The 21749-nt window shown below is 40.5% G+C and overlaps 1 protein-coding gene across 2 annotated transcripts in view; it reads right to left on the bottom strand.

Annotated features, from left to right (window-relative positions):
• Positions 1-21749, bottom strand: part of LOC145408377 (uncharacterized) — an 89100-nt gene that overhangs the window by 61371 nt on the left and 5980 nt on the right. For both annotated transcript variants that reach the window (XM_080279107.1, XM_080279105.1), the window contains exon 2: positions 19781-19846. The gene's annotated coding sequence lies outside the window, so the exon portion shown is untranslated. The remainder of the gene's footprint in view (positions 1-19780; positions 19847-21749) is intronic.

Here is a 21749-nt window from a genome sequence, read left to right on the forward strand (position 1 = left end):
ATTACAGTTATATTAGTATGAGTTATGTTTATGTATCATTCCTACTACACAAACCACAGGCGTTATACATCGTAGGGTTAGGAAACATGGCAATAGTGTAGGGAGGGGGTGACTCCACCCAAACCCTATGTTACGAGGAGGAACACTATAATTCCAGTAGTATCTCTTGCACAGTAACTCTGGGCACTAAGTTAATGCATTGAGGTCTATTAAGTAAATAAATGGCGCTATTAGGGTAATAAATGAAAAAATAAAGAATGTCGTTATCAGCGTAATAAATAATGGAGATATCAAGGTAAACGTAACTATACTATTATCAACCCGTCCATTGCCTTATCTTGCTAACAAGTCTAATTAAGGTAGACAAAGATGTAGTGGACTGATTAACAACTCATCCTACAACTTCGCTAAAACGGGACTTTCTCAACCCCTTCCATTCGGCGACTTATTTTCCTATTCTTTGCTACTTTATTTATTTATTTATTTATTTTTTGAATTCAAGGAAAGATCTTTAACAGTGAGGGAGTTAAGGCTTCCTGTCCGCATTCTCCTCGGTTAAAGAAGCATCCTAACACCTCGTCCTTAGCGATTTATTTTTGGATATGGGTCATCAGTATCCTTTTGTGCGGTATTTGTGCACAGTAGGGCGATATTGGAAGGATTTATGTAACAGTAGGACATTAAGGTGCAACAAACAAAATAAATTGCTCAGGAAAAGGTGTTAGGGAGCTTTGTCGTAGGTGCGGGCGTAGATTGCAGTCTGTCACTTGCAGCTCGAGAAGTCTACTCAAAGGTGAATTAAACTGTCGAGAGAGAGAGAGAGAGAGAGAGAGAGAGAAATAAGGGGTTATTTAGAAGAATACCATTCGTCAGTTGCAAGAATAAAAACATCAGCCTACTATGGAGATTAATTCTTGGTAGGCAGGTAGAGAGAGAGAGGGAGAGAGAGAGAGAAGATAAAAGAAAGTGGAGGGAGGAATGTTTGAGAGTTGACCAGTGGTATGCATGAAGGACTGAGCATTCCACTTGGTATTGAGGCCTGACCTTTTCTATGATACCCCCTGCTGTCTGTGTGTGTGTGTGTGTGTGTGTGTGAGAGAGAGAGAGAGAGAGAGAGATACAGGAGTGCTCAAGTTCACCCGTTTAATGGCATAATCTGCAAGGCTAATGTAAACACGATAAGTGGGGATGGTGGTGTTCATGCTCTCCAAGTTGTGAATCAGAAGACTTGGATTTTATTTTACTTCTGTCACTTTATTGAGATTAAGACAGGTTTTTCGAATGAGGGGGGGCGGGGGGGATGCATCCTAAACCCCTTCAGTACGATGGCGTCTCTTTTTTCAGTTGCCATCTTCGGTTTTATCAGGCTGGAGCGCCCTAACTAGACCACCAGGCATCTTTTGATATGGTTACCACCCAGCGTAGTAAATGGTTTCCTGGGCTACTCAGACCCGTTTGACTTGTCACTCAGTGTAGAGTTAACTTCACTTCGATGTCTTATTACTCTTGCTATCGACACTGGTGGGTGGGGGGCGGTAACCATCCCCTCGTTCGATGTAGTAGCAACAGTAATGAGGCAAATGAAATAATGGGCAAATAAGCTACGTAACTCGATCTGAGGGGAAAAAATATGCATAAAAGTGTTGTGTACCAAGCGATTTATGAGAGAGAGAGAGAGAGAGAGAGAGAGAGAGAGAGCTGCAACCGTTGAATGAAGAGAAGCGGAAGGGAACAAAAAAGTGAGAAAGGAAGAGGAAGGCTTGTAGAACAGAAAATGGACGAAAAGTACGAGGAAAATGGGAAGAGGGGGGGAGAGGGGTTGGGAAAAACGATGACTCAATGCAGGAGAGAGACAGAGAGAGAGAGGAGGGTTCAGCAGTTAATATTTCAGGCAAGGCGAGAATTTATCCGGGAGAGAAAAGGGGTCTGGAGAGAGAGAGAGAACTTTTGAGTCGGGAGGTGTAGTGGTTACATCACACACACACACACACACACACACACACACACACACACACACACACACACACACACACACAGTCTCAAAACAAACTCAGTGCACTCACCCCAGCCTTCTCATCATCTGTCATCAACTCCCGAGATCAGTTATTTACCAAGTTATTCTTCCTACTAGTGAACAGTTTTATTTTTGCCCTCAGGGTGTCATAACTTGTCTCAAAACAATCCCATGCCCCACTAAAATGCAGGCAGCTTCTCTTTCACATAACCTGTCTTGAAATTTTGCCGTCATTTCTTTTTCTAATTTAATCCCGAGACTGTATTGCTAACAGTAGTCAAAGATCGTCCCAGAACAATCATATACTCCACTTCAATGCACTCAGCCCTCCTTTCCCAGTCAGTTTGTTTTACTAATTTACTTTACTAGTTTATATCTGAAGGGAGGTCTCCATTTCATTTTCCTGTCATAAATTTTCTCAAGACAATATTGCGCTCCACTTAAACGCACTCAGCCCTCCATTCCCATCATTATGTTTGTTTGTTACATCACTGCAGTACGATATTTTAGTCGTAAAGAGGTTTCATTAATTTCCCTGCCATATATTTTCCCAAAACAATCTTGCAGTCGACTTCAGTGCACTCAGCCCTCCTTTCCTATCATCCATCATGCACTCCTGACGTCAATTCATTAAGAACGAACATAAGAGCAAGCTAAAGGGAAAAAATAAAATACCAGTTTTTCCAATCATGCATTTAAGGGGATGGATTGGAGAGGCGCATTTGGTAGTAGCCTGATAAAAGAAGATGGCTTTTAGATAGGAGTTGAGAGGGGTCAGAGGAGAGGAGGAGAGGAGAAGGGAGAGGAGAGGAAAGTGTGGTGGTGGTGGTGGTGGTGGTGGGTACTATAAACAAAGAAATGTGGTGATGATGATGATGATGATGATGATAAGAAGGAAAGGAGTGAGAGACAAAAGGTCACAAGGAATTGTAAATACTGTATACTTGAGAGAGAGAGAGAGAGAGAGAGAGAGAGAGAGAGAGAAATTAGAGAGGAATGAAATGTGATAAGAGGGAAAGGAGAGAACAAGAGAACGCGGAAGTAAATAATTAAAACAAATAAGTTGAGGAGGGAGAGGGGAGAGGAGAGAAGGGAAGTGAGAGGAATACTTAAAGCTGAGATTAAACGATGATGAGGGAGAGGGAAAGAGAGGGGAATTATGGAGGTTAAGATGAACTGACGTATGGAGAGTGGAGGAGAGGAGAGGAGAGGAGAAGGGAGAAAAGACTAGGAGAGAAGGGAAAAGAGAATAGGAGAAGAGAAGGGAGAAGAGGGTAGAGGAGAAATGAAAGATGAGAGGAGAAGGGGAAAATTAATGAACTAGATGATGATGATGCAAAGGAGAGGGGCAGAATGTGATGGTAATAGCCAGTCTGCCGAGCGTATCTACATAAAAACAAAATGATAAGCTGCAGCAAGAATAATAGAGGAAGGCGGTGTGGCCAGTATCAATTTGTACGAGTGAATAAAAAAGAAATGAGACGATGATGAAGGAGAATAAAGGTGAGGAGGAGACCAGAGAAGAAAAATATAAGATCATACCAATTTGCAATAAGGTATGTAAATTAAGGCGAAGTGTGAGGTAACTTAACCCTTTCACCACGATGGCGTTTTCCATTTAAATCAAGCAACAGGTGGGGGAGAGGGACGCCTTCACCTGGTGGCATTGATATAGTTGGGTGGATCTATTGCCCGGTTATACGTCCCTCAGCTTCCTTCCCATACCCCGAAAGGAAGATGGTAAACTGCAAGTGGGTAACCTCAGCTTTCAGTCCACTGATTTCACGTCCATGTGGAATTCTACCCATTTGTTTTACAGTACTCTACCCATCTATTGCCAGACGCCTCAAACCCGTAAGGGGTGGCCTCAAACAAATCGCCTCCACGTCGCCCTGTCCCACGCCATTTCGCTGCCCTCCCCCACCTCACCAATCTCTCTCACATACTCCTCATCCATGTAAACTATAATGTTTCAATAGCAATATCCGACTGACGAAATCCATGCAAACTTGGTCCAAAAATACTCAAAATCTTCCTCTGACAATTTGACGTATCACATCTTAAATACAGCAATGTTTATACTTCCCCTCCACGAATGTTTAGTTTGCCATCCTACTGACTTGCTCGAAATATTTTAACATCATCAGTACGAGGCCTTAAAAATTGTATGGAGGTTGCACGATTCATATAATGATAATGATAATAGTAGTAGTAATAGTAAGTAGTAGTAGTACGTCAGAAGTAGTAGTACCGGTAGGAGTTAATAATAATAATAATAATAATAATAATTTCTATATACCCCTTCACTACAAGAGGCCATAAAACCCACGTTGAATCCAGTTGAAAGAAAGCGAAAATAATTGCCTGGAAGGGAAAAAAAATCTGGAAGAAGCAAGAATTAAAAAAAAAAAAAACTAAAAAATATCGTCAATGTTTACACGTCAAAATATCGTCAATGTTTACACTTCAAAATATCGTTAATGTTTACACGTCAAAATACCGTCAATGTTTACACTTCAAAATATCGTCAATGTTTACACCAGAAAATGCCGTCAATGTTTACAGTTAATATCGGGGAATGTTTACAGTTAAAAGAGTGAGATTGTTAAAAGTGTAATGTCAACCTGAGAAAGGTGAAAGCGTGGCATAGAGAAGGGAACAATGGGGCCAGAGAGTGTGGGGGGGAAGGAAGGGGGAGTGAAGACAGGGAGGAACGGAGGGGGAGGAGAGAAAACAAGGAGGGAAGGAGCAGGATGGGACGGAAGGGAGGGAGGAAAGGAAAACAAGGAGAGAGGGAGGGGAGGAGGCGGAAGAGGGAGAAAACGAGGAGTCATAAGGAGGATGGGAAAGATGAGAAGAGAAAGAGGAGAGGGGTGGGGAGGGGAGAGAAGGGGAGAGGGAAGAAAAGGAAGGAGAGAGTGAGAAGGGGGCGGAAGGGGAGGAGAAGGGAGGGAAGAGAGGAGGGGAAACAATGAGGGAGGGAGGGAAAGGGGGATGAGGACGAAGAAGAAGGAGATGAGGAAAGGAAGAGAGTGACAGGGATGGGAAGAAAAAAGGAACGATGGAGAAAGGTGGGAGAGGGGAAGAGAAGGAAAGTAGGAAAGGGAGGCGAGAAGAAAGCAGGAACGAGGGAGGGGAAGAGAGTTGAAGGAAGTAGAAAAATTTTGAGGGGAAGGAGGGAGGGAGGGGTAAGTAGAGGAGGGAGGTGGGAATAAATATAGGGAGGAAGAGGAAAGGGTGTGACGAAAGTAGGAAAAAGGAAATGAAGGAGGAAGGGAAAGACGGGATATATAACTGAAGTGCTACGGTATAGAATGTAAAAATATCTTATCAACGGTACCTAAATAAACCTCTTCTTATCGTTATCTTTATTTTCACCCGAGAGAGAGAGAGAGAGAGAGAGAGAGAGGGGCTGTGTAGGAACGAGGAAAGACGGAAGGGAATGAATAGAGGAAGGGAGGGGGAGGAGGGAGGGATGAACCAGGGAGTGAGAGAAAATGGAGGAAAGGGAGACGTGGCAATAGAAAATGGAGGAAGCAACACCGAAGGGAGAGAGAGGAGGAGGAGGAGGGAGGAGGAAGAAGCGGAGAGAAAGAAGGGGGGAAAGTAGACAAGAGTGAGAGGAGGAGGAAAAAGAAAAAGGAAAGGGGAAGGGTAGTATTGGAGAAACTGGAGAGAGAGAGAGAGAGAGAAAGGGGGGAGGGGCAAAGGGAGAGAAATGAATTATAAGTCCAGAGGCATAACCATTCCTTTTACCCTCTATATAATCATTTTTTTTTTATATATATATTTTTTTTTTTTTTTTTCAATTAACAGGTTCAGTAATATCACGTAACCTTTCTTTTAGGCGAGAGACTGTATGAGAAGTGGATTTAGTGGCAGGCGTACAGGTGATTGTGTGTGTGTGTGTGTGTGTGACATTTTTTCGCTCTTTTAATCATGCTATTTGTCACCATTTATTATTTTACGTCACCAGCTAGAGTAATATTTTGAGTAATATTATGGCCATCTTCCTCTTTTGGGGGGAGGTAGAAAAAGTGGTTTCAGGCGCTTTACATAATAGTTCCTCTCATTTTTTTAAATGATCATGTAAATTAATTTCTTCTTTATAATAAGGAAGTTTGTTTGAACGTTGCCCAGACACAATTATAGTGTATTTAACGCGTCTTTTATTTATCGTACAGCTAATAACGAAGTACAACCTTTATGTGCTTCTGTACGTATCCTCAGTAATATAACGTGCTTGTGTACATATCCACTGTCATTCTTTTATCTTTAATGGTTACTTATCATGCAGCAGATAACGAAGTACAACCTAAACGTGCCTCTGTACATAGCCACAGTAACGTACACCTTGCTCTTATCTTCCTCAGACTGGAGATAAGGATGGTGGATTCAGTGTCACACCTGCTTGTGTTAAGGCATAATGGGGTCTTTTTATTTCTGAGTGCTTGTATCGTTTAATTGGTGTCTGGTATAACTAACAGTTAATAACTACTGTACTACTGTAATATAGCGTACACCTTTATCATGAGGGGGGGGGGGGGGCCTTCACGTGGTGGCACCGATATAGCCCGGCGTTTTCGTTGCCCTGTTATAAATATTTCGCTCAGTTTCCTCCCTGTCCCCTAAAAGGAGGATAATGGAGTGCAGAATTCCCGCCTGAAGTCCATTGGGTTCACATTTCAGATGAACGTGGAGTTACAAATGCTACTATTACTATATTCCTACTACTACTGCCACCACTACCGCTACTACTGATACTACCAGTTTACTACCACCACCACCACCACTACTAATACCACTAACTACTACTACTACCACCACCACCAACACTATTAATACCACTAACTACTACTAATACTACTACCACCACCACCAGCATTACTACTAATACCACTAACAAACTACCACCACTACTACTAATACACTAACTACCACTACTACTAATACTCTAACTTCCACCACCAACTACTACTACTACTACTACTACTGTTCACTTTATTTAATTCTTATTTATTATTACTGTTATCTGCAGACGACAGCTTTCTAGTGAAGATCTTATGTAATGATGAGGTTTGCTACAATGTCCACTAACTCCTTCACTCCTATGACGATTTGGTATAGCTTTTGAGAGACGCTGGACTGGAAATGTAAGGGGGGAAGAGGGAGGGGGAGGCCAAGGATGAGATGGAGGGATGGGGTGGAGAGGTATATGAGAGAGAGGGGTGTGAGTTGGGAGCAGGGCAGTGAAATGGCGGGGGACAGGGCGACTTGGAGGCGATTTGTTTGTGGCCACCCCAAACGGGATTGAGGCGTCTGGCAATAGATAGATAGATAGATTGTTATTATTATTATTAACACCCTCACTAATAGAGTCTTAAATGAAATCGTCTGTTGGTCTAGAGATAATACAAAATGCCTTCTCGAATTAGAGTTTACTCAGTTTTTTATTGCATCCGCCACACGGTTTTATGTAACTCAGAACAAGAAGAGAGGATAGGTACCGGAGACCAGTTGGCACATTCTAGGCAGTCCTACAAGAGTGAATAAACTACTAAAATAAGACATGGATAGCAAAGGTCACTAGGGTTGAGGGTGTTCCAAGCAAGCTCCGTTAACCCCCTCCCACACCCCCCGCCAGAGGCCTAGGACGTGTTTTCCTTTAACTCCGGCAGGCTCAAGACGATTTCATTCAGCTGAGAGAGAGAGAGAGAGAGAGAGAGACCCATTACGATAATAAGATGAACATTCTATTACTAACCCCCCTAGCTAGATGTCATTTTGCATTTTATTCCCGCTACTACCGGTACCACATTTTTTTTTTTTTCCTGCTCAAGGGGTGCCTTAGAACTGAAAGGGTTACATTCAGATCAAGCCTCCGTAAACCCCTTCACACCCAGACATCATTTTGAAGGTGAATGGAGTCGTCCTGAAATCTTTTGAAGACACTAAGAACAAATGTTTACGTTATCGTGGTGATAGGTTTAAGTCCAAGCCAGTATTTGAGAACGTAAGAGGAAAACTGCAGTAGGCCAGGTGCAGTGAATAAACTACTAGAATAAGACAAGGATAGCATAGAAGAAGGCTCTGTTACACAACTCCGTCCAGTATTATCGTTTTGCGTATGTACGGTAAGAGTTGCTGGTTTTAATGGGTTAGGTTGGGCTGGATTGGGTTGGGTAGGGTGGGGTTAGGTTAGGTTGGGTTGCGTAGGGCTGGGCTGGGTTAGATTGGGTTGGGTTAGGCTGAGTTGGGTTGGGCTGGGTTAGGTAAGGTTGGGTTGGCTGTGTTAGGCTGGGTTGGGTTGGGTTAGATACACTCCCATGGCCTTTATCAAGTGTGGCTGCTTTTAATGGTGCTTGCCAATCACATCGCCTTGGTGCTTGGGGTTTGGCCATGTAGCCTAGCGGGAGAGCCATCACGTTGAAAGATCACAGCCTCGTGGGGTTAGCAAGGCGACATTATCCAGCACCTGACTTTTAACTTTTATATTTTATTTTTATCTCAACAGTTTAATCACAATAGACCATTTTTTTTTTTTTTTTTGGGGGGGGAGCTCTCATCGGTCTTCGTCATTGGGTGTCCATCATAAGCTGAATAAAATCGTCTGGTTGCAGGAAGTATATATATTTTGCATTGGGTTGCAGGGATTGAGCTTTCATGTTGCAGTAAATTAGCCGAGAGCTGCACACCGGTATTGCACACACACACACACACACACACACACACACACACACACACACACACACACACACACACACACACACACACACACACACACACACACACACACACACACACACACACACACACACACACACACACACACACACTATACCCAGACGTAAAAAAATAAAAGGAAGAGATCTTAACTACAAACTCATGACTGACTTCTTTTCACCCATGACACCTGGATAGAAAATTATTAAAGCATAGAGCATACCTGAAAACTAAACAATTAACCGAATCTTATGGCTCTAAAGCTCTTATTTTAGTGTCACCATTTTGCTTGTAGGAGATAGAGAAAATATAGAGCACAGAAAATACAAAGCACATAAAATATAGAGCACAGAAAATATAGAGATAAGAAAATATAGAGCACAGGAAATAGAGCACAGGAAATAAAGAACACAGGGAATAGAGCACAGGAAATACAGAACACAGAAAATATAGAGCACATAGAAAATACAGAGCACAGATCCACTCTAAAAACTCACTGCGTCTGCCTAGCCCTATCCACTCCTACAACCACATTTTAACATATCCCATCTATCACATCTATCCTTGATCAATGCACCAAGTTTTTCTACGACTCTATTCTAGGAGTGGCGTTGGTCGTGCCCGCTCTATATTGAATGACATAATATAATCAACTTTTTCTCCTGTGTGTGTGTGTGTGTGTGTGTGTGTGTGTGTGTGTGTGTGTGTGTGTTCACGCGTCGAAGCAGCTGACCCTCACATGTCAAGCATTTTTTCCTTCACGACTTAGGTACATGGCTCCTAATCACTTCTCAGGTGAGGCAGTAAAGTTCATGCTCATATCTTACCTGTTCATCCACCCCACTCGGCGTAGGTGGTGACGCCAGGTGTATATTAGACTATTTTCCTGGCTATAGGAAAACGCCATTCGTCTAGGAGTAAAGGTTTTTTGACAACGAAGCAGTGACAGGAAAAAGTAAAGCAGTAGTAAACGAGTTAGAAATTGATGTGTGTGTGTGTGTGTGTGTGTGTGTGTGTGTGTGTGTGTGTGTGTGTGTGTGTGTTAGTAATAGTAGTAGCAGGCTATTTTTGCTGTTGTTTTATGAGTATAAGGAGGAGAACAACAGAAGTAAGTGACAAGGAAAACAGTCAGCATTACCTCGAAACGTTACCTGCAACAAACACTGAGCACCTGACAAGACTAAGAAAAAATGTAGTGGTGACCAGATTAGAGATAAAGAGGATGCTTATACCTGCTGATAACGACACAGGGAAATGATGCAATATAGGAAAGGAGAAAAATGAAGGAAATTGAGGAAAATGAAGAAAATTATGCAATATAGGAAAAGATTAGAAGAAATGATGCAGTATAGGAAATGAGTGAGGAAAATGAAGGAAAAGGAGTATAAGAGATGACTGAGGAAAGCGATGACAATGATAGAAAATAGGAAATGAAGAAAATGGTAATGAAAGATGCCTGAACCTTTCCATAGCGTGATTTCTTTAGGATTATTATTTTTTTCTGTAAGCTCTTCCCTCATTACTTGCTTAACTTCTAACAGGTATGGAGAGAGAGAGAGAGAGAGAGAGAGAGAGAGTGCATAAAAATCGAATACATACAAAACATAAAACAAATACACAGAGCCCTTCCTTCCATAAAACTCAAGGAAATTGTAGAGTATAAAACACACACACACACACACACACACACACACACACACACACACACACACACACACACAGAAAGAGAGAGAGAGAGAGAGAGAGAGAGAGAGAGAAACTTTTACCCTAGCAACGAAGACAGGAAAGGCCCAGAAGCTTCCCTCCCTAACCTGACAAACTCTTGCTTTATATTTGAGAGAGAGAGAGAGAGAGAGAGAGATTCATCCCTCCCTCGCCTCACATACCCTTGCTTTATATTTAATTCTACCTACAACCCCTAGTTATTTAGGACTTTGTAAGATAGTAAAGAATGAAGAAGCACTGAGGAAAAGATCTAGTGAAAGTAAGGAAAGAGGAAGACATTTAAAGACAGGTGTCAGGTGTAAAGGATTGAGAAGCACTGAGGAAAAGATCTAGTGAAAGTAAGGAAAGAGGAAGACATGTAAAGACAGGTATAAAGAATGAAGAAGCACTGAGGAAAAGATCTAGTGAAAATAAGGAAAGAGGAAGACATGTACTATACCCGTTCCCTTCTCTCACTGTGATCACTGTTTTATTCTTGCTAACTCATTTTTATTATTTGTTTTTTGGAGGATTTTTTTTGTGGTGACGAGATAAAGAATGACAGCAAATTTGTAGAAATAAAGCGTACGAAATTACTGGGAAAGCAAGAACAACTAACAAGAAAAACAATGATAAATAATAGTTGTAATAGTAGTAGTAGTAAAATAATAATAATAAGTGAAACCAGTACACAGTAAAAAAAACAAAATAACACGCTTGGATTCATTTGGCTAATAAAAAAACTCAGTCAAGTACAGAATATACAAGAAAGATATCAAAATAACAAACGCCTTATCCCTTCAGCACGTTCAAGTCAGTCACCCTTCCCCTCAGAATGACTCTCTCTCTCTCTCTCTCTCTCTCTCATTCTTTGTACATCCACGTTCTTAAATTCAGTTTTGTGAGATTTTTGTAGCGAGAGGATAAAGGATTGATAAATGACGTAATAAAAATAAATAAATAAATACAGATAAATGCGCCATAACTTAACAAACTGAAGCCATGTATGCAGTGTACTAGAAACTAAAAAATGAATCACACACACACACACACACACACACACACACACACACACACACACACACACACACACACACACACACACACACACACACACACACACACACAGAGGCAAGAGCAAAGGATAAAAGAAATACACCCCCGTAGACTTTTGCTTTACTTAAAAAAAAAAAAAATAAGACGGAAAACTTACAAACCCTTCCATTGATCAGCAACAAATATAGAAAAAGTCAACCCCTTCCCTCCCACCTCTCTCTCTCTCTGCCTCGTTACGATTTACTCCAGCTTTGGGGGGCAGGGGGGAGTGGAGGAGATTATGAACAGACACACTCACTATCCTTCCCTTGTTGGTAGGCTGTCATCTGAACGTGAACCCAGTGGACTGTAGGCTTAAATTTAACTGAAGAAAGCATTAAAGACAAAGATAATAATCCTTCCCTTGTCACACATACACACACACACACACGACAAGAGTTCACATGGTTCCACACACACACACACGACAAGAATTCACATGGTTCCACACACACACACACGACAAGAGTTCACATGGTTCCACACACACACACACACACACACACACACACACACGACAAGAGTTCACATGGTTCCACACACACACACACACACATACACACACGACAAGAGTTCACATGGTTCCTTCCCCCAGTACAGTTTATTCCATCAACCAGCTCATTCTTCAGCACCAGGCAGTACGAGTATATTCATGTAGTATAAAACAAAGACACCACAACAATCACACAAGTTACACAAACACAAAAATCCCTTCCTTTTCACCGACAGACAGACACAGTAGCAAAAGATTACAAGCTCATCCCGTTAAGAAAAGGGTCGTTTCTTTCATTATTGCAATCATCACAAATTTAAGCAAGAAAGAATAAAACAAACACAACTTCCCAAACCCACACCAAATCCTTCCCTCACCAACCATCACAGACAGGGGAGGGAGAGGAAGGGTTAACAAGCTTCCTTATGTCAGTATATGTCCTTTATTTCATTAGTGCCATCATCACAAATTAAAGCAGAGAGGATAAAAAATCAGGGAGAGAATAAAACAGAATAAACACAGAATCAGACACACAGCACATCCAGACAAAGGAGGAGGAGATTATTTCATTACTGCAACCATCACAAATTAACGCAAAGAAGAGAGAATAAAATAAATATAGTAAATTCCCAGACACACCAAATCCTTCCCACACACCAACAGACACACACAGTAGCAAAATATCACACGCTCCCTCCTGTCAGTATATCTTTATTTCATCATTAATACCAGCTCAGATAAAAGCAAGAAAAGAGTAAAATAGAGAGAATGAATTAACACAGAAATTCCCTAAACCCACACTAAATCCTTCCCTCAAAAACCCACAGACACACACAGTAGCAAAATATCATAAGCTCCCTCGTGTCAGTGTATCTTTATTTCATCATTAATACCAGCTCAGATAAAAGCAAGAAAAGAGTAAAATAAAGAGGAGAGAATAAAATACAGTAATTCCCAGACATAAATCCTTCCCTTACCAAACAATGAAAACACATTATTAAAAGATCACAAGCTCCCTCGTGTCAGTATATCTTTATTACTTTATTAATACCGGGACAGATTAAAGCAAGAAAGGAGTAAAATAAAGAAGAGAGAATAAAATAAATATAGTAATTCCCAGACACACCAAATCCCTCCCACACCACCAACAGACACACACAGTAACAAAACAACACAATCTCCCACGTGTCAGTATATCTTTATTACATTATTAATACCGGGACAGATTAAAGCAAGAAAGGAGTAAAATGAAGAGAGAATAAAATAAAACACACAAATCCCCTGACCCACACCAAATCCTTCCCTTACCAGCCAACAAACACAGAGAAAGCAAATGTTCAGACTGGCCTCCCCTGCGTCAGTCGGTTTAACTCTCAGCCAACAAAGTGCTTAAGTGGTGTTGAAGATCCGAGTGCTAGAGCGGAATTCCTGAATGAACTGTCCCTTCCCCTCCTTGTTAATAGAGGCGATAAAAGATTGTTTGGTGTGGCGAGGGGAGAGGGTGAGGAAGTGAGAGAGGAAGGGGAGAGAGCCACGCGTGAGAGAGAGGAAAGAGAGTGCTTGGAAAGGATGAATGAACGAGAGTTAGAAGGTCGGGGCCTCTGTGTGTGTGTGTGTGTGTGTGTGTGTGTGTGTGTGTGTGTGTGTAAGACAGAGGGAGAGAGCGTGTGTGTGTGTGTGTGTGTGTAAGACAGAGGGAGAGAGCGTGTGTGTGTGTGTGTGTGTGTGTGTGTGTGTGTGTGTGTGTGTGTGTGTGAGAGAGAGAGAGAGACGGACCAAGGGGAGAGCACGCGTGTAAGAGAAAAGAGAGAGAGAGTGCTTGGAGGGATGAATGAACGAGAGAGAAAGAGAGAGAGGGACCCGACTGGAAGAATTGGTGTGAGGAAGAGAGAGCAGAAGGGGAGACGACGCGTGAGAGAGAGAGAGAGAGAGAATGCTAGTATGGGATGAATGAACGTGAGGGTGGAAAGAGGTCAGTGTGTGTGTGTGTGTGTGTGTGTGTGTGTGTGTGTGTGTGTGTGTGTGTGTGTACGTACTGTGAGTGGAGCGTACATGGCGAGAAGGGGAGGTGGAGGAAGATTAGGAAAAATACTATGTGGAGAGAAAAATAAACAAGTGAAGTGTTTTGAGAGAGAGAGAGACAGACAGACAGAGAGAGACGGACAGGGGGAGAGAGAGAGCGTGGATGGAAAGTGGAAGAAAGAGAGCGGAAGGAGAGAGAATGAGACAGGAAGGGCAAAAGGAGAGGCCTGGAGCGAGTAAGGTGAGAGAGAGAGAGAGAGAGAGAGAGAGAGAGAGAGAGAGAGAGAGAGAGAAAGAAAGAGAGAGAGAGAGAGAGAATGAAAGGGCTTACTGGAGCACTTGGAAAAAAAAGAAAGAAAGAAAGAAAGAAAGGACGAAAAGTTGTTACATAAAGGTTTGAACAAAGGGATTGGAGAGAGAGAGAGAGAGAGAGAGGAGGGGAAATTGAATCACTGAGGTAGGTATGAGGAAGAAAATAAGACTACCATACAGTGTAAAAAAAAATATTATATCAGTAAAATCTTAGTGATGCAAGAGGTAAAGGACTGCAACCGTCAGATGTTCGTCCCAGGTCCCTACTTCAGTTATATAATGGGGGTAGAATTATCAGTTTTTAGTGGTGTAAGAGACGTATGACTGAACCGTTGAATGTAAAACCCAGGTCCTTATTTCTAGATATAAGAGGCTGCGACGAAATGTGACTGACAAGGATAGCACAGAAGACATTCCCTTTGATTTAGCCTACATAGAGATTCCTTCTTCAGTCGTAATTGGGAAACTCAAGTGACTGATTATAGCTTACCTTCAAAAACATCTATCTAACATGCCAAAAGCTATCTGTCTATCTGTCTTGGTGGAAGGTAGTGGTGACCATCATCCACTCGCTTGATGTAGTGTTGCCTACTTCTTCCTCCACCTTTATCATTCTGTTTCTGTATCTGTGGAAGGTGGTGGCGACCATCATCCACTCACTTGATATAGTGCTGCCTACTTCTTCCTTCACCTTTACCATTCTTTTTCTGTGCCTCCCCTCCTTTGTTGCTATTTACCTTTATCGTTCTTTTTCTGTGTCGGTCCTCCTCTCTTCCTAGTTCTCCCATCGCCAAAAGCAACGTCAGAAAAAATATGCAGTAATTCTAACAGCGGAAATCGATGCTTCTTTTACTGAAAGGGAAAACACTCTTTCTTTCATAGCCGCGTTCGAAAGTGTTAAGCTAAAAAAAAAAACAAAGAAAAAAAAGAAAAAAAAAATGTTGCCAGAAAGTTAATATCGGGAGTAGCTCTCTCTCTCTCTCTCTCTCTCTCTCCGTAACCTGTCCTAGATTTTCGTCTTTTTGTCGCTAATTTCACATAGCTCGATAGCAGAGTACGGCAATCCTTCAGCGCTACAGACTTTCCCCAGCACTTCTTCGTGACTAGCATCATATTCTACAGCTAAATCATTGTTACAGTTGAATACTGACGAGGGTTATATACCAGTTTTGGGCCAAGTTAGAGTAAACAGGGTACAGGGTTGTATTTTGTGGATTGAGAAAGCGCATACACATTTTCTATACTCTCGTCACCTTAACCTGGCCCACATTTTCGTCCTTTAACAGCATATTTCGCGTAGCTCAGTAACAGGAAAAGATACACAGCACTTCTTTGTGACTAGCCTAATATTTTAATGTTAATTCTTACATAGCAGCACTAAAGATGGAAAGAGAGAGAGAGAGAGAGAGTCAATTTGGCGAGACAAAAATAAGTGACGCAAAACATACACACACAAGAAAAAAAAAAAAAAAACATCATTACAAGCAACATGAAAGACGATACTAAATTACTTAACCAGATAACGTAAGACAGTGACAGCCTCAGTTTGGCCAGATAAGAAGAAAAAGAGCAAGCAGTGACGCAAGAGGAAAAAAAGTGACAAAAGAAAAAACAAGCAGTGATGCAAAAGAAAAAAAAAAATGAAAAAAAAAAAAAAAAATAAAAAAAAAACTAACGCAAAAAAGAAAAAAAGAAGCAGTGACGCAAAAAAAAGAAAAGAAAAAGGAGTGACGCAGAAAAGAAAACAAGAACAAGCATTGATGTAAAGAAAAAAAAAAGCAGTGATGCAAAAAAGAAGAAAAGATGCAGTGACGCAATAAAAGAAAAAAAGAACAAGCAGTGACGCAAAAAAGAAGAAAAGATGCAGTGACGCAATAAAGAAATAAAAAAAAAACGTAGTGACGCAAAAACAAGCTGTGACGGAAAAAAAAAAAAAAAAGTAGTGACGCAAAAAAGAAAAAAAAAAAGATACACAAGCAAGGAAAACAGTTTATTATTATTTCCTAGCAACACGACAAAAAGATACTGATTTTCCTTAAGAGATCAAATAAGACGTAGTGACTTGAGGAACACGACTTGTCAATTGGCAGAGAAACCTTACTGTCCTGAGATGGGGAAGTAATGTGATTGAGTGGGGAGGAAGGAGGGAATTTGTGGGATGAAAGAGAAGATGGCAGTATGGATTTTTCGAGTGAGAACCCTTTTTTGAGCATTCTAGTGGTGTGTGTGTTTGTGTGTGTGTGTGTGTGTGTGTGTGTGTGTGTGTGTGTGTGTGTCAACGATTTTATTAGGCAAAAGAAAAGTACCTCTTCTGAATGAGTAAAAAACAGCCTCATATAACCTCTTCAGTACGGTTCAGATTATTTTTCATTACTGCTACCTGTTACGATTTTACCAAACTTATAATGACCTCTAATGTTGTATAGGTTCATCAGAATCATATTACAACCCGGATTTAGACGCTTCATAAATCAGGGTAGATACGTGAAGGTGTTTGGCATGAAGATAAAGTTGAGATGTTGAAATTTTTATGGGTGGATTGATATTACTGATGCTGGAAATTTTAATAGGGATAATGGCTGTATTAGAGAGAGAGAGAGAGAGAGAGAGAGAGAGAGAGAGAGTCTTTCCCCCCAGCCCACTGCATGCATTCAACACCTTTGCCTCCCTCAACCAAAACCAGTTTCTCCCTACACCCCTCTTCCCCTCATTCATTCTCCTTTCATATATTCCCACTGCTTACCCTCCCCTTTCCCCTCTTCCCCCCCTTCCATACCTTCCCTATTCCATCCCATTCCTTTCTCCCATTTATCACCCTTCTCATTACACCAATTCATTCATTCCCCCCTCATATTCCCACTGCTTTCCTTTCCCATTCCACTCTTCCCCCCATACTTTTCCCCATTCCATCCCATTCGACTCCCCATTTATCACAGTACAATTTATTCATTCTTTCCCATATTTTCTTCCCCTCTTCATATATTCCCACTGCTTTCCTTTCTCATTCCCCTCTTTCTCCCCCATCCATACCTCTCCCTATTCCATCCCATTCCGTTCTCCCATTTATCAGGATTCTCCTTCATTCCCCCCTCATATACTCCCACTTCTTTCCTTTCTCATTCCTCTCTTCCATACCTTTCCCTGTTCCATCCCATTCCACTCCCTGTTAATCACGTTTTTCTTTACACCATTTATTCATTCCAATTTCTCATATTTTCATCTCGATTTTATTAACCTTCAGAGAGAAAAGTACAGATGTTAGATTGTGCAGGTGTTAGATATAGAAGTACAGATGTTAGATATAAAAGTACAGGTGTTATAGATATAGAGGTACAGGTGTTAGATATAGAAGTACAAGTGTTAGATATAGAAGTACAGGTGTTGGATATAAAAGAATAGGTGTTAGATTTAGAAGTACTGTGGTAAGATAAAGCTTCATTAACCCCTACACTACTATAGGTTTATCTTGAACTGAGGAAAATCGTCTGTAAATAGAATAAACTAAAAATAAAAGCGTCCTCAGCATGAAGGGGTTAATAATCAAACTATATCTTCATCCTCACAATCAGGTAGAATTTAGCTGATGCAAATAGAGGCCGAGTGATGAAAGGTAAGCAGGACAGGTATACGAGCAGGTGTGGAAGAGGCAGGTTAATGATATACTGGCTTGCTAAATATGGGAGGCGGTGGAGTGCAGTGGAAGAAGGGAGGGGAGGAGAGGGAAGACAGGAGGGAAAGGGGAGGGAGACTAGGATGAGATGTTAATAGAGATGAGAGGAGGAGAGTTGAGGGAGGAATGAAGAGAGGAGAGGGAAATCGAAGCAAGAGGAGAGAGGGGAAAGCAGATATGAAGAACAGATAATGGGAAAAGAGAGGGAAGAAGATAAGGGTGGGAGAGAAATCATGTTGGGGGAGGAGGGAGGAGAGGAGAATGAAAAGGTACAAGAAAGGAGGAAAAAAATGAAAATAACAAGAGGGGGAGGGGAGGGAAGCTAGAATCATTTGGAAATGGGAGAGGGGGAAAGATGAGAGGAGAAAAAAGAAGAGAAGGAAGAGTAAGCAATGGGAGGGGAAAGAAGAGCAGAGGAAAGGGAGAATATTATGATAGAAGGTGAGGACAGGTGGGTGATAAGAGGGAGGGGAGGGAAGAGAGAGAGGGGGGGGGGATTGGGAGGGAAAGTGAAATGGAAGAGGAGAGACGAGCGAGAAAGAGGAGTGGAAAAGATAGAACTGGAAAAGTAAGAACATAGTAAGAGAGAGAGAATGACAGGTGTGCACTTGTAATGATCCATCCACGTGCACACTAGCAACACCTGTGCTGGAAAACAGGTGCTCATTTCCCCCACTCTGCCCATCTCATCACCTATATACTAACTTAACATATATAAGCTTACTTTAATTACTAAGATGCTACATATATAATTTTTTTCCATACTTAGCTTATTTACTCTCTCTCTCTCTGCTAATCACTTATATTTTCTGTATTAAGATTCTCGTGCTAATTTCCACTGACTGTTTCATACATAGCCGCTATCATAACACACACACACACACACACACACACACACACACACACACACACACACATTAAATCACCCTAGTGTCTGTTACCACGTACTATTTTTATACTTATCACAAAATTATCTTTCCCTGGCTACTGGTATTTCATCGTTTTCCCCCCTCCTCTCTCTCTCTCTCTCTCTCTCTCTCACACACACACACACACACACACACACACACACACACACACACACTACGTCTCTCCACACTGAAGAAGTAAATACAAAAGAAGTAAACAAGTATTCTCAGGCTTTTTGGTTTACTTCTCTCTCTCTCTCTCCCTTTCTCTGTTTTCCCTCCTAAAAATTATAACTCATACTTTTTACATTTTCTTTTCGTTCTATATTTTCCCATTTTTCCCCCTTCCACCCTTGAAAACATAATCCCGAATTTAACCCCAATATTCTTTCCATATAATTTTCGAAGCAGCTGACCATCATCTGCACGATATTCATGCTCATACATTTTTTTTTTTTTATTCTGTCCATATTCATCTTAATCACTTTAAATCCATGCATCATGAATAATTGGTTATATATTTTTCTTTATATCCCATGCAGTTAGGTAGATTTATCACACATTTTCTGTCACTTCCTTCTTTTTTAGTTTTTTCATCCATATTCGTCATAATCACCATAACATCCATACATCATAAATAATTAGTTATCTCCTTATATCTCATGCAATTAGGCTGCTTTATCCTACATCTTACTGATTTCTTTTCCTTACTTTTCCCGTCCATATTTATCTTAATTACTATATAATCCATACATCATTAAGAAGTGGCTCTCTTGTAATATCCCTCGCGGTTAGACAGATTATCACACTCATATTTATTTCTATGCATCTTTATTTACCTTGTTATCCTGTTTACTCTGCGTCTTTCATGCTTCTCTTCTTCTGTATTTCCATCAGGGCCAAAACTGAAAACAGGAAGAAAAAGGTTTAGTATTCGATAAAGAAAATCGTTTCGTGTAAGGAAGAAAATGATCTATCATTCGATAAAGAAAATGGTTTAGTATCCGATCATTATATGGCATAGAAAATGGGGAAGTATGGATCTAAATTTACTATGCTGCAGAACTTGAGGCAAATCTTGAAGCTGTCCAGTTTTATTCCCATTTTCTTTTTTCTTTTTTTCTTTTTTTTTTTAAAGAAGAACAGAGGGAAAAAAAATCCAAATTATTAAAGGTAATGTCGGAAGGAACTATATTAATACGTCAGATACACTATAATGAAAAAAATATTATTAAAAAAATCAAACAAAACATTAAATCTATAACAAATACGTGGAATAAGAATGAATAAGAATCAGTCAATAGCCAAGTCACTGTTTGTTTACTGTTCATTATGGAAAAAGGTACAGTTAACCAAAATGACAAAAAATTACTACTGTCAAGCAACAAGACAAAAAATAATCAAGTACCAATAATCTTAAAATCAGACAAGACAAGAACAATCAACAATCAAGTGGCAAGAAAAATTATAAACAAGAATATAAATCGACAAACGAAAAATCAACAATCAAGTAGCAAGAAACATAATCAAGAAATATAAGTCAAGAAAAGAAAAATCAGCAGTCAAGCAACAAGACAATAATAATAAAAAAAAGAATAACAACAATCAAGCAACAAGACAAGAAAAATCGCAACAATCAATCAACGGCCAAGAAAAATAACATCAATCAAGCAACAAGAAAAATAACAACAATCAACAAGACCAGAAAAATAACCACAATCAAGCAACAAGACAAATCACAACAATCAACCAAAAAATCTCAAGAATCGAGCAAGAATACAAGAAAAATTACCACTATCATGCAACAAGGAAAACTACAAGTCAACCAAAAAATCAACAACCAAGCAACAGGACAAGAAAAATCAACAATCATTTAAAAACTCACAGTACTCAGGCAACAAGATATCATACTCCTTACAAGAAATAGCGTTAAACCTCAAAGATAACACTGTACATTAAGTAAGAACATAACCAAGTAATTACCAAGGCTGTGTTTATTACGTGAGACGCTTCTGAAAATAGTCAACTTAATAGCCACGTCGAAGAAAGCAGAAGAGGGGTAACTGCAGTAGGTCTATTGCTAGTATGTATATCAGTGAGTCTGTTAGGAAAGCGAGGAGTGGGATAGCGTACCAGAGGAACCATACACTAACAGCTAATGCACTAATTTCATATTACATTACCAGAATAAGACAAGGATAGCGCAAGAGTAAGGTAGTCTAGTAAATTTTAAATATTATAGTAATGTAAAACGAGACAAGGATAGCGCAAGAGTAACGTAATCTAGCAAGTTTTATATATTGTAATGATGCAAAACTTTTATCACCTTCATCTTGTTTCTCACTAATGATTTGGGACAGGTAGGGTCCAGAAATAGAAGGTACACGCAAAAACAGAGTCATAAACAGACACTAAAAATAATATATGGTAGCGAGTGCAACAAACATGCATACTACGCTATATATATATTTCCTTAACTCCATCTCTGCCATAAATGCACTTGGGAATTTTATCCAGCACTAGATGAAGATTTTTTCAGTGCTAGAGACTAACGAGGAGAGTGTGAGTGAGGTGGAGGCGGGAGAGGGAGGGGGGGAGACACATGGGAAGTAATGTCAGTGGGGGACACGCAATAAAAGACAGGGAAGATTTAAGCGAAAGAAGCGGTAACTTAATCTGCATATTGGTGTGTGCAACAGGGAATAACTTACCAAACACAGCTGTAATAGTGCAAGAAGCAAACTCACACCAGGGCATGCAACAATCAATAGCTTAACGTATATACAAGGACGTGCAACAACTACACAC

The sequence above is a fragment of the Coenobita brevimanus genome, chromosome 77 (genome assembly GCF_032717465.1).
Source record: "Coenobita brevimanus isolate Jiangsu-jjx chromosome 77, ASM3271746v2, whole genome shotgun sequence".
NCBI classification, from domain to species: Eukaryota; Metazoa; Arthropoda; class Malacostraca; order Decapoda; family Coenobitidae; genus Coenobita; species Coenobita brevimanus.